This window comes from Anabrus simplex, chromosome X, assembly GCF_040414725.1.
Source record: "Anabrus simplex isolate iqAnaSimp1 chromosome X, ASM4041472v1, whole genome shotgun sequence".
NCBI lineage: Eukaryota > Metazoa > Arthropoda > Insecta > Orthoptera > Tettigoniidae > Anabrus > Anabrus simplex.
Genome location: NC_090279.1, coordinates 48500196 through 48514885, shown reverse-complemented (window position 1 = coordinate 48514885; position 14690 = coordinate 48500196).

Here is a 14690-nt window from a genome sequence, read left to right as displayed (position 1 = left end):
CATTATTCTCGATCTGCCCTTAATGCTTTCTACCACGAAGGTCATTCTCGTTGGGACACTGCCTTACTCTGGTTAACATTGGCATTTAACTCGGGCGTTCATGAGTCCCACAAACTTTATCCAATTTCTCTTATGATTATGTTTGACCCAAATACTCATTTGTTAAATTTGTAGTCGATTAATGAACGTTTGCCAGAGACAATAGATCCAGAGAATATCCGGGATTTATGGAGAAAAGACAGAAATAAGCTTAAGGCGTCTCATCAGAGAGTAAAAATTAGGTATGACCGTGGACAAAGACCCATCACTTTTAAAAAATTGGATATCAAGTTATGGTTTAAAATTTTTTTCCCGCGGTCAAGCTGGCCCCCAGATTTCATGGATCTTGCATTATACTTGATTTCCTTACTCCTGTCAACCTTTCGGTGAGTAAGCCGGGAATTAAACTATTTTATGGGTACACATGTGTCAAGTAAAACCTGTGTGAAGGCTTTTGCTTTTTCACTATATGCCACCAAGTGATGATGTTGCTGAGTTTATTATATTTCTTTCCTTAGCATCTTGTTAGTTTAAATTTTATATAAGCAAGTTAGAATAAGGAGGCCTTCTACCCCTGAGGGTTGTGAAATATTGAATGTATATAGTTTATATCATGAGTTAACTTTCATTTTTAGTTTAAATCCATTTTTGAATACCTTCCCTTCCATGATTGCATTACCATTTAGCCATTAAGGACCCTGCCTCCAAACCTGTGTCAGAAACTCCGTGCACTATTCCTCCGAAGTCGCCAACCTTGCCTGCAACACTGTCTGTAAGTTACTGTTGCCTCAATGCTTAATGTTACAGTGTCCTACTTTCACCTGAGGCCACGTCGTGTCAACCAGTGGCAGCGCAGGGTACGGGCCCGCCTCGTTCCAGCTGCGACTCCGTTTAAACAGACTCCTTTGGGAGTGTCTCGGATGCTTGACTCCAACCACCCAATCTGTCGTTGACCACAACAATGCTACTCGGTACTTTATGACCATGGCCTTGGTTGCTCCCCACAATATACGGGAGGACGATATCTCAGGTTACCTTGGGGATCCGGCGACCCCATCCTGACATCGTCACTGGCTGCCACTCTTGCCCACTTTGGGCGCAACAGCCCGAGGTTCTACTACTTCGCAAACACTATCTAAACTACTTTACTTCAACAACTAAATAAGAAATGACTCTCTATCAAGTGATACTCCAACTTATATACGTTTTCTCAAAAATGACGTATGGCAAGATTCAAGATTTCAAAGCTGTTCATACCGCGTTGAAACCTTAAGTGATGGTCTGTACCGGGGGTAAACCTTTTCCATTCAGTTAAACTGCGTGTACCGTGCGAGTTGGCCATGCGGTTAGGGATGCGCAGCTATGAGCTCGCATCCGGGAGACAGTGGGTTCGAACCACACTGTCGGCAGCCCTGAAGAGGGTTTTCCATACTTTTCCAATTTCACAGCACGCAAAAGCTGGGGCAGTACCTTAATTAAGGCCACGGCTGGTTCCTTCCCATTCCTAGGCCTTTCCTGTCCCATCGTCGCCATATGACCTCACTGTGTCGGTGCGTCGTAAACAAAATAGGAAATAAATAAAAATTAACTGTGTGCCTTCTATAAGGCCATCTATGTAATTGGACTTGAAATAATGTTATGGGAAGCACTTGGATTTTAAACTATTGTAGATGTCTCTACCATAGCCCTATATGCCCTCCAGCCGAGATTATGGACAATTAATTCATAATTGGTGGCTAACCTTAGTTTGAAGATTGTTTTGTTTTTGTGTCAAGGCTATCAACACCTCTGACCCCTTCTCAGTCTCCTGTATCTATCAACCAATAAGAAATTTTATGAATATTTTCTGTAGCCAAATAAAATTTGGGGTTGTACAAGTATCCAGCCTATCTGTAAAAGATTCTGGAACCTCCCCTCGATATACTATGAGAGCTGGGCGCTTTAAGGCCGTGTTGTCATTGTCATGGCTCCAGTTTCTTTTGTGCAGGGGCAGAGGTCGCAGACCGGCGTTCGGAAGTCCCACCAACTCAAGGTAATAGCAGAATTTTTTTATCATGTGACAGCTCCAACAGATAGCTTGAGGGAATGTTTTCAAAGCTTTCTTATTTCATGTACATTTCTAAACCTGGTGGTTTAGATGTGAAATTTTATCCAACCCAAGGGCTTCGTTTTATTCCCTACTGCGAAATATGTAATGTAAGGGGCAAGAGTGATTACCCTCTGTTGACTACCATTCAACTCGCTATGGGGTGACTAAAGTTTCTTATCCTCTAAAATTATTAACATTTTTTTATATTTAATATTTATCATTTAGTCGCCCCGGCGGAGAATAGTCTTAGGTTGTGTTTCCTTGGGCCATAAGCTCACTTAACCCTTTTTTGCCTGACGGTACTTTAAAGTACCATCTCATATTTTATGGCTTTGAAATGATTCAGTACATCCTACCCTTGTATTTTCCTCATGGTACTTTCAAGTACCTAATTCTTGAAACAGGGATATTTCATTTTTGAGGTTGGTATTGATGAAAAACGTGGGAGATCGTTTTATTCTTAGGATTGTAGTCATAGTGTTACCACTGTAAACAAATGACATTTTGATTGATTATTTCTTAGCTCCTATTGTTACATTCGACCTGCAAGTGTTCTTAGTACATGTAAGTATGCTTCTGTAATGTAGTAAAATACTCAAATTGATGAATTTTGCAATTGGTGTGGATATATAGCTAGTAAATGGCGAGGTACTTACAAGTACCGTCAGGCCATACGGACGGTCTCATGTTAGTCATATCCAAAACAGAAAGTAATGCTTTACTGATGCAAAATATTCGGCATTTATGAAGTTTTCTTCAATAATTTAAGAATATATCTCCAAATTTAAGACATACCACATCTCAAATAAAAGTACTAGTATCAACTTTGCAATATGTGTGACAAAGCAGCCAGGTTGACTGATGATGATACATGTAAGATAGTAATAGAGGACTTGCCGGACGATGATTCTGAAAATACTGATAAAGAGGAGGAAGATGATGATGATCCGGGTGCAATTACGACCAATAATTCTACTTTATTTGATGCCATTTTTGATCATGAATTGTTTGCAATAACTCGTGAAACTGAGGACGGAAATGTTGGAAACTTCCCCCAATAATCGGACGTAGATGTGGATCTAGTCGGGTCTACCTCAAAAGCCTCTCCGATAATTAATATTGACAGAAAATGGAGAAAACGATGTTTGGAAACCAGAAGTCCGCCGTACAGTATGAATGAAGGATTGTACATTGTTGTGAGCTACCAATGAACTGTATTGTTACCTACTGTTGCTTGTATCCTGATAATACGTCTTTCTTCCCCCAGGTCAACAGAGGATGTATTTTCTCCATGTGAAACAGCAACAGATGTAATAATATCTGTGCTTGAACTGGTAATTGAAAATATGACGTTTCAGAGTAATTTGTGTGCAACGCAGAAGGGTGGGACCCTGAAAATAAGAGGCACTATTAGCATTTTTAGGCATTAATTTCTTTATGGGTTATCATAAGCTCCCTTCATGGAAAAACTACTGGTCAACAAGTGAAGTCCCCCTGTGGGTGGAGGCGGTAGAATAACACCCACGGTATCCCCTGCCTGTCGTAAGATGCGACTAAAAGGGGCCTCAGGGGCTCTGAACTTTGGAGCGTGGGTTGGCGACCGCGGGGCCCTTAGCTGAGTCCTAGCATTGCTTCCACTTACTTGCGTCATCTATCCTATCCGACCTCTCTTGGTCAACTCCTGTTCTTTTCCGACCCCGACGCTATTAGGTTTCGGAGGTCTAGGGAGTCTTTCATTTTCACGCCCTTTGTGGCCCTTGTCTTCCTTTGGCCGATATCTTCATTTTTCGAAGTGTCGGACCCCTTCATTTTATCCCCTCTGATTAGTGTTATATAGAGGATGGTTGCCTAGTTGTACTTCCTGTTAAAACTGTTACCGTGTTTTTGTGGTAGTTAGGCGTGAAAGAAGGTGCGGGTGTGAACGGGTCTCAAGCTACGAAATTATAGTGCATGTAAAATTAACAAGGTTATATTTTCTTTTCAAAATAAAGAAACAACAATCATGGCAGGTACAGAGTAGCAAGGCAATAAAAATACAATTACAATATTTACAGGATTTGGGCTTCGAGCCCCAGCCTCACAATACTTGAGCAATTAGCCCAGTTTTACCCCAAACACAAGTTTCAACAGAGGGGCAGAAAACCCCATTCATGCCTAGGAGCACTTGCTCCAAAATACACAGTCAGGCCTCCTTGAGGCGCGCAGAAAACAAAATTTTCGGGAAAAGAGCAACTTGCTCTCAAAATTCAGGCCTGTCAAAGGCCACACCTAATTCCACTTTCAAGCTGTCCTCTAAGGACATATACACAGGGGTAAAATACCCAACCTACTGAGGTCTATTAAATGAGAAGAAGGTTAATTACATGACCTCTAAAATAACAATTTGAGAGGAGGCGATCTGCACTCCTAATGCATTTGTTTTAAAACCTAATCTGGCTCTAGGCCACTAATGCAAGGGCTAATCCCATACTATAGAGGTGACTTTAGAAAAGAACAATTTGCTTTACGTTAACGAAGAATAGGTTGAGAAAATTAAGTTCACCTCAAAACAATATGATTGGGAGCTCGAGAGGGTTGAGCACTCTCTATCCCGATATGCAGTTTAAAGATAGAATAGATACATTTTAAGGAAGGTTACATAATGGAAAAACTTCGGACCCGCCCCGAGAGTTAAACTGCTGAGCAAGCAAGAAAAGAAGTAATTAATCGGCCATTACCTTGTTGTTGACCGCTGCCGAAGAAAGAGGCGCTTCCCGCCCCCTGCTATGTACTTTACACACTGAAAGATGGAACAGAAGTGGCGCAGAGACCCCAAAATCAGCAGTTTATATACTCTCGCGGAAAGTTCGGGGCGTTTCAGGAAGGAAAACACCCGCCCACAATCATTTTATTGGTGGATAACGAAAACCCCTACACAATATGAAGAAGAAACACATTATTGGTGGAAAATTAATTAAAGAAATTCGGGATTGGCTAGATACAAAACAAGGGGAAAGAAAGGGTTAATATTGCCAACTTAAACAATGACTGAAAGAAATTTAGCAATGAAGAAACTTTTGAAATTAAATTTTCTCCAAAAAAAAAAAAAAACAGTTCTTTCACTCCGCACTAGGGTGCACTATTGTTGATCTTCAGTAGTGTCCTCTAGAAGAGAAAGTTCACACTTCTTACTACAAGCAAAACAAAATACGTCGAAAATGACACAGTTCAAAAACTCCAAACTTTCCAGGTAGTGACATCTTCTGAGAAAGTAGAAAATTAATACCGTAGATAAAGTTCAGTCTTCCTCCAGCAGAGGAGTTTCAACTGGCGCACATTTTGAATTAGCGGCGTGGAGGTGTACCGCCCGGTACAGACCTCCCCCCCCCAAAAAAAAAAGTTCCTCCAGGGGTGACACATGCAATTTGTTTGGGAACAAGGTCCAAGTTTTGATGTTGATATGGAGATTAATTGCATAAGTATTTATAAGATTTTCTTAATGTGGTTTGATTCAGTTTCAAAATTTTGTTGTGACTGGTGAAGTAAAGTCTTTATGTTTGTAGAAGTTGAATTCAGAAGATAAACTTTTAATACTTGAAAGTGAAGAAAAAGTTTTGCAAGGTCCACCAAATATTGCTGTTGAATTCCCAAGTGTAGTAATTGCTGATAGTAACTGTCCATGTAGTTGATGTTGATTAAGTTGGATGGCCAGACCGGCCTTTGCAGCTTGCGTCCAAAGGCGGCCGCTCGGACCCCACAAGTACCCTGAGATACCGCTCGCCCGCACTATGAGGGGAGCAGTGGTGTTGAAGCACGTCGCGCCCGCGGTGAACATATACAGGCTGCGGGCAAGTAGCAGGTCGTGCGCCGCACATCAGCCTTGGCCGGGAGGAGAGCTCCGGCTCGCCGTGCACATGTCGTTCTCGCTGGGGTCGAGGGGGCCCTTCCTCTATCCCAGTCGCGGCACGGCGCCGCGCGGCTGCGGGGGCACTGAAACATTAAAACTAGGCGGCAGAATTTGTTGGACCATCATCTTTTTTGAGGGCACAGGCTTGTGGAGAGGTTGAGGGGCCAGCGGCGTGCAGATATCCATGGCATTAATTAAGCCACTGTGTAGAGTGGAGCAGGAGACGGGAGCGTGGTAATGGCCGTGGCAAGGACAGGATGGCAGTTTAACGGTTCGGGGCAGGTTTCACAAAAATGCTTACATATAAAACAAAATACTACAAGGGGCAGAAAGCCTTAACAGTGAAACTCAAAAAAAATATAACCTTCATATTCCTTTCAAGATAATATGAGGCAAGTTAGCACAGAAATTATACAGGTTTCACCTGCGACAAGTGAACCCGAAATATCCTCTCGGTGGCTGGATTGCTTAATAACAACGTAACCGGCATAAGGAAATCGAGAATGACACACGGCCCATGGAATCTGGGGGCAAGCTTGCCCGCGGGAACAAAATTCTTGACCATTACCTGGTCACCTACCTTCAAATGGGTGGGTCTCCGTCCACGATCATATCTTTCCCTAACCTTTTCATGAGAGACTTTAAGATTGGATTTAGCCTTCTTCCAAAGATCTTTAATGTTGTCCGGATCTATTGTCTCAGGTAGAATGTCACTCAGGGACCAGAGGTTAGAGAGCGGCGTGTTGGGAACAAACTTGAACATCAAAGAGGCTGGAGTAAATTTATGTGATTCATGAACCGCCGAATTCAAAGCAAAAGCTAACCAATGCAGGGACGTGTCCCACCTGGAATGATCTTCATGATGATAGGCAATAAGCGCGGACCTGAGATTACGGTTAACCCGTTCAGCCAGAGATGGTTGAGGGTAATAAGCAGAAGTAGTTACATGAGAGATGGACAAGTCAAAACAGAATTTACGAAAAAGATTTGATGTGAACGCCTTAGCATTATCAGACACAATATATTGGCACGGACCAAAAGAGGCAAAAATAGAATTTAAACAAGTAATGGTGGACTGAGCGGTAGCCAGCTTAGTCGGAAATAACCAGGAAAATCTTGTGAAACCATCTACGCATACAAAGATGAACTTGTTGGCATTTACCTTTGACTGGGGGAAGGGTCCTACATAATCAATATACAGGCGTTCCATGGGGCGCAACGCTTGATGCGAAGACAGAAGGCCTACCTTGGTGGACATGGTTGGTTTACTGAGCAAACAAGATTTACAAGCTTTTACTAGTTCACGGATTTCACTGTCCATACCCTTCCAGATGAACCGTTCACGAATCTTTTCACGAGTTTTAAAGATTCCAAGATGCCCCCCTAATGGGGTCTCATGATAGTATTTGAAGATCATAGGCACAAGAACAGCTGGAACGACAACCTTCATCATCTTATCATGCCTCGAAGGGCAACATAGAACACCAGGGAAAACATGTTCCCCAGAAGAAAGGGTTTCCATTATCGGAGCCAGCGTCGGATCTTCACGTTGTTATTTCTCGATATCCCTAAAGAGCATGGGAGCATCTGTTAAGATGGCATTAACATCAGATAGCATGGACTCGGGAGGAGATGAACTATCGACCGGTTCATGGTTCTCAACGTCGTTGGAAAACATACGGCTGAGTCCATCAGCAACAACATTTTCGGTACATCTGATATGCCGGACATCGAATTGGAAGGCAGAAATACGGATGGCCCAACGGGCTATACGACCAGTACAACGCGGCCTACCTAAGACCCAGCTTAAGGCTTGATTATCTGTCTCCAGGTCGAATTTGACATGTTCCAGATAGAGACGGAACTTCTCTAAGGCAAATAAGACTGCCAACCCTTCGAGCTCATAGATAGAATACTTGGCTTCTTGAGCCGATAGAGTCCTAGATGCATAGGCGATGGGTCGCCTCCCTAGTTCAGTCTCTTGAAGAAGGACTGCAGCTACTGCTGACGACGACGCGTCGGTTTGGACGATGAATTTCTTCGAGAAATCAGGCATAGCAAGTACAGGGGCATTACAGAGAGCTAATTTAAGATCTTCAAAAGCGGCTTGTTGAGAAGGTCCCCACTCGAATTTGATGCCTTTCCTACGAAGAAGGTTTAAGGGCGCCGCTCTACTAGCGAAGTTAGGAATAAACTTCCTGAAGAAATTCACCATACCAATGAACCTGGCAATACCTTTAACGTCCTTGGGAGGTTTAAAATCACGGATGGCCTGTGTTCTGGAATGATCGACGGCAACACCATCAGGTGACACAATATACCCTAGGAATGACATAGAGGGCTTAGCAAAGGCCACCTTGGACAACTTGACAGTTAACCCAGCCTTACGAAGGCGATTGAGAACTTCTCGCAGATGATCTAGATGTTCTTCAAAGGTCTCCGAAAATACGACGACATCATCCAAGTAGTGATACAAGTACTCAAATTTGATGTCGGAGAAGACCCTATCTAGCAGCCTAGTGAGTACAGCTGCTCCCGTGGGGAGCCCGAAAGGCACGCGGTTGTATTCGTATAAGTTCCAGTCCGTGGCAAACGCTGTAAGATGTTTAGACTCTTCGGCAAGGGGAATTTGATTATAGGCCTGATTCAAGTCCAAGATAGTAAAGAACTTGGCCTTACGAAATCATGAAAAACAAGAATGAAGGTCAGGAAGGGGCACAGATTGCAACACCACCTTCCGATTGAGAGCCCTATAATCAATGAGAGGCCTGAAGCCTCCTTGGGGTTTCGGGACTAGAAAAATAGGCGAAGAATACGCCGACTTAGAGGGCCTAATAATACCATCCTTCAACATTTGATCGATGATTTCTTTCAATGCCTTCATTTTAGGTGGAGATAGCCTATATGGTGGAAAACGGACAGGAATCGAATCCGTGACCTCAATTTTGTATTCAATAAGGTCAGTAACACCAAGAGTATCAGAGAACACCTCTGGAAATGACTGACATAATTTACGAATACTATCAGCCTGCTCCTCAGGTAGATGTATAAGGTCTAACAACATCTCATCCTGGGTAGGCGAAATAGATGAACATGATACAGAATTACACTTTAACAAGGGAATTTTACAATTGGACGCAAATTTGAATGTGCACGACCTACTCTGGAGATCGAGCACAAGACCAGTGTAAGAAATGAAGTCAGCTCCCAATATAATGGGGCAAGACAAGTGCTTAGCCACAAACAATTTGATTTTCCATGTAAATTTAAAAATACGAATTTTGACACTTACAGAACCTAGGATTTCCAATGGAGATGAATTAGCCGAAACATATTGAACAGGAGATGAGACATAGTCAGGTAGTTTACAAACAGATTTCAATTTTGAGTACCATTGGTCCGAAATAATTGAACAAACACTGCCTGAATCTAATAGAGCTGTTATAGGCTCGTTATTTAACTCAATCTTAAGAAAAGGAACAGGTGCGGGGGTATCCTCCGCAATCCTAAGACATTCTTTGGGGCATTCGAAAGATGAATTTGTAGATAGAACATTCCCTGAATTTTCGACCTGTTTACCAGGGGCTGAGCCTCGGGAAGAGGGATTAGTCGACTCAGCCGAAGCCACTAGTCATTTTTTATTATTGGCATTGGTGGAGTTTGCACCAGAAGTTGAGCAGGAGGGGGTGCTATTTGAATTTGGGCAATTTTTGGCGATATGTGAGAAAGCCCCACATTTAAAACAGCCTTGTGATGAACCAGCCCCATTCCTTGTCCCACTCGACTTGATCAGTGGACACTTATTGCGCAGATGGTCGGGCGACCCGCAAGCATAACATTTACGAGGTGTGACTGGTCGGCGAGGTGGAGGCCGAAGATTGCTAAAAGAGGGAGGGGGTTCTTTCGCGACACGCAAAGAGTCGGCGTATCTAACTCCTTCCGCTGAGACGGCCAATGCTTCAAGTTCAGAGAAGGTTTGCGGGCACGCCGCGAAACACAAATATGACCTATAGGATGATGAAATTCCTTCCACAATAGCTTGTACAATCTGATCCTCAGGGAAGTGAAGAGCAAACACCCTAGTATAGAACTTAATATCTTGGATGAAATCTGCCAAGTTTTCATCCAAGCGCTGTACCCGATAATAGTACTTCTGAATAAGGGAGGACCTTGCCCTGGCCGGGATGAAGTTAGCTAGCAAGTGGGCGTGGAAGTCTTCAATCGATGATTGCTCGGCAATGGCTCTAACTATTTTGTCTGAGAGAATACCTATTGCATAGGGATAGATGATTTGCAAAATCTGACATGGGGAAAGAGAAAAAACAAGGGCATGATCCTGAAATTCAACTAAAAATCTTAAAAATGAAATTACGTCACTGGTGGTATTAACGGAAAACTTAGAAATACCTCTGAGCAACATTGCCAATGGATGAGGCAAGCTGCTAAACCCGGGTGACATAGTAGGTAAAGGTTTCAATGGCAAGGAAGTTAATTCAGAACGTATATTATTCAACGATGCACGGCGTTCAGACTCCTTGTCCAATGGGGCAGAGATAGTTTGAGCGGCAACGGTTATCCTATTGGCTTCTCCCTTAGGAGGCTCTTCCTCGCTACCTACATTCATCGTGGTGGGTTGATCAATTTTGGGAGGAACTTCCCCAGTTAACAATTGAGTGACCTTGCTAGATAATTCAGAAATACTTTCAAGCAACGTACTAGCTTCCTTCCTCTGAACGTCATTCAACTTCAGAGACAACAGATCGTTAACTCTATTTGAAAAATGATATAGCCTGGCTTGCACACGCTTAATTTGATTAGGAGAAGGATCATTTTCGTCAAAAAAACTAACTACCGATGCTAGCCCAGTAGTATTCTCGATGATCGTGGAAAGAGAGTCGTCAATTTCTTTCTCTCCCAAATTGGGGATGGAAATGGGCAAATCAAGGGACTCTCTAAGCTTGTTGGTGTCTATCGCAACCGTGCCTCCAGATTGCATATTTCTGATAGTTAACTCATAGATCAACTCCTCCTTGCGCAAATAGTTAAGATGGAGAACATCGCGAGGGCCGGGCATGATGAGAGAACAATTTTGAAAAAAAAATCAGAAAATTCCAGCAACTGAGAAAATTGTTAGAGTTTGAATCAAAGCAATGTTTAGCCGTCAAAAGGGGCTAAATTGAGACCTATTCAACCACGCTCTGCTACCACTTGTTACCGTGTTTTTGTGGTAGTTAGGCGTGAAAGAAGGTGCGGGTGTGAACGGGTCTCAAGCTACGAAATTATAGTGCATGTAAAATTAACAAGGTTATATTTCCTTTTCAAAATAAAGAATAACAATCATGGCAGGTACAGAGTAGCAAGGCAATAAAAATACAATTACAATATTTACAGGATTTGGGCTTCGAGCCCCAGCCTCACAATACTTGAGCAATTAGCCCAGTTTTACCCCAAACACAAGTTTCAACAGAGGGGCAGAAAACCCCATTCATGCCTAGGAGCACTTGCTCCAAAATACACAGTAAGGCCTCCTTGAGGCGCGCAGAAAACAAAATTTTCGGGAAAAGAGCAACTTGCTCTCAAAATTCAGGCCTGTCAAAGGCCACACCTAATTCCACTTTCAAGCTGTCCTCTAAGGACATATACACAGGGGTAAAATACCCAACCTACTGAGGTCTATTAAATGAGAAGAAGGTTAATTACATGACCTCTAAAATAACAATTTGAGAGGAGGCGATCTGCACTCCTAATGCATTTGTTTTAAAACCTAATCTGGCTCTAGGCCACTAATGCAAGGGCTAATCCCATACTACAGAGGTGACTTTAGAAAAGAACAATTTGCTTTACGTTAACGAAGAATAGGTTGAGAAAATTAAGTTCACCTCAAAACAATATGATTGGGATCTCGAGAGGGTTAAGCACTCTCTATCCCGATATGCAGTTTAAAGATAGAATAGATACATTTTAAGGAAGGTTACATAATGGAAAAACTTCGGACCCGCCCCGAGAGTTAAACTGCTGAGCAAGCAAGAAAAGAAGTAATTAATCGGCCATTACCTTGTTGTTGACGGCTGCCGAAGAAAGAGGCGCTTCCCGCCCCCTGCTATGTACTTTACACACTGAAAGATGGAACAGAAGTGGCGCAGAGACCCCAAAATCAGCAGTTTATATACTCTCGCGGAAAGTTCGAGGCGTTTCAGGAAGGAAAACACCCGCCCACAGTCATTTTATTGGTGGATAACGAAAACCCCTACACAATATGAAGAAGAAACACATTATTGGTGGAAAATTAATTAAAGAAATTCGGGATTGGCTAGATACAAAACAAGGGGAAAGAAAGGGTTAATATTTCCAACTTAAACAATGACTGAAAGAAATTTAGCAATGAAGAAACTTTTGAAATTAAATTTTCTCCAAAAAAAACAGTTCTTTCACTCCGCACTAGGGTGAACTATTGTTGATCTTCAGTAGTGTCCTCTAGAAGAGAAAGTTCACACTTCTTACTACAAGCAAAACAAAATACGTCGAAAATGACACAGTTCAAAAACTCCAAACTTTCCAGGTAGTGACATCTTCTGAGAAAGTAGAAAATTAATACCGTAGATAAAGTTCAGTCTTCCTCCAACAGAGGAGTTTCAACTGGCGCACATTTTGAATTAGCGGCGTGGAGGTGTACCGCCCGGTACAAAAACAATAATCACCACCACCACCATCAAGAAGTGAAGACTTAGGAATCCCGCTAATTAGAAGAACAATGAGTGATGACAGATTTGATACCATACTCACCATGTTACACATCAATTACAATTCCAAAGTTCCGGAAAATAACACGGACAAGCTTTACAAGGCCATTGGTAACAGCATTCAATGGTCATTTTCCAGAGATTTACAAGGGAACAGGGGAACTTAGCATCGATGAGTCAATGATTTTGTTCAAGTGAAGGAGTAGTATCAAGCAGTACAATCCCATGTAACCAATAAAAAGGGATTATAAACTGTAGCGCATTGCAGTTCAGATGGGTACATTCTAAAATTTGACATATATCAAAGGAAGAATCAGGCCCTAGAACAAGAATTCCAGTATTATGGGCTTGGAGCAAGAGTTGTGCTGAGCCTGTCAAAGCCATTCTGGGGACAACACAGAAAATTGTACTTTGACAACTATTTTACTTCTCTCCCACTTCTTGAAAGGTTGAAAGAGGAAAATACTCTAGCATGTGGAACCATTATAATGACTAGAAAGGCAATCCCACAGAATGTTGTGCCTGAAAAAGAAATGAAGAGGGGGTGTTCTGGCCATAGAATTTCTTCGATGGACATCGGTGTTTTTTTCTATGGAAAGACAGTGAAGGTTTGTGCTTAGTATCTAATTTCCATGGAACAGAAACCACAACTGTTTCTAGGAAACAGAAGGATGGAAGTAATTGCCCGGTTGTTGTGCAAGACTACAATGCCCACATGGGTGGAGTGGACCATGCTGACAGACTTCGAGTTGTATATGGTTTATATGTGTCGATCCAAAAATTGGTGGCATAGATTATTTTGGGGAATGATTGGGATAGCATTTGTCAATGCCTACATCATGTACTGTAATCTGCATGAAAAAGTCTCTCTAATGGCATTCCGGCGTAATGTGGCCCTAGGACTGATGAACCAGAAAGAAATTCATCTTCCAGGAAAACTTTCACATGATATGAGGTCACCAAAGTCACCAGAGCAAACTTGTCTACCAAAAGGATGAAAGAAATTCCTCTTCCAGGAAAACTTTCACGTGATATGATGTCACCAAAGTCACCAGAGCAAACTTGTCTACCAAATGGATGAAAACAGATGATTCTGTGCCCAGTGATGTCAGACTAAGTAGTCGTGGAAATCATTTTGTTGTTTTTGTAAAAAAACCGTGGTCGATGTGAGGTATGTCCGAGAAAGAAGCTGCAGTCAAGACCGCATTCAAAGTGTACTAAATGTAGTGTTTTTCTTTGCTGTAATGTAAAAACTGCTTTGCAGAGTATCATAATTTGTCAGTTGTATAGGATGTATGCAAGATGTTCTACATATGAACAACGTCACACTTGTTACACATATTTGCTTTAAATTTTGCTTTTACATTTTTGTAATAGTTTTAGGTATGAAAAACATGTTCTACTAATATTTTGAGACAATAAATGTGATATAATTCCAAAATGTGAACATTCTTATCTACCCAAATATGAAGCTTCCTATATGCCTGACGGTACTTAAAATTTTTGATACCAAAAATTAAAATTATGATTTGAAAGTATTAGCATTTACTATTTGATCCTATTCCATTAGAATAAGGTGAAAAAATCAAGTGCACTTATTATTTTCACTATTCAGGCAAGAGAGGGTTAAGATTTTAAGAGTTTCTAGAAGGAATGCAGTTTTTTCGCCTCCCTGCATTTTGCTCTCCCCGATCATTATCAACCTTTTCCTTTTTGCAATATGGCCATTTAGTATGGGCACTCATTGTCCCTCTTTATGTTTACGGGAAAGAAGATTAAAATAACTGAAAAGAAATGACTGTAAATACCTCGCTTGGAGATTGCCCTTGTATAATCATGTGCGCTATAAGAAATGTATGCCTCTTAGAGGCTGGACGATATTACAGTTTGGAGCTCAGACTCTTAGGCTATGGAAGTTAATGGAGCAAACGTGCTT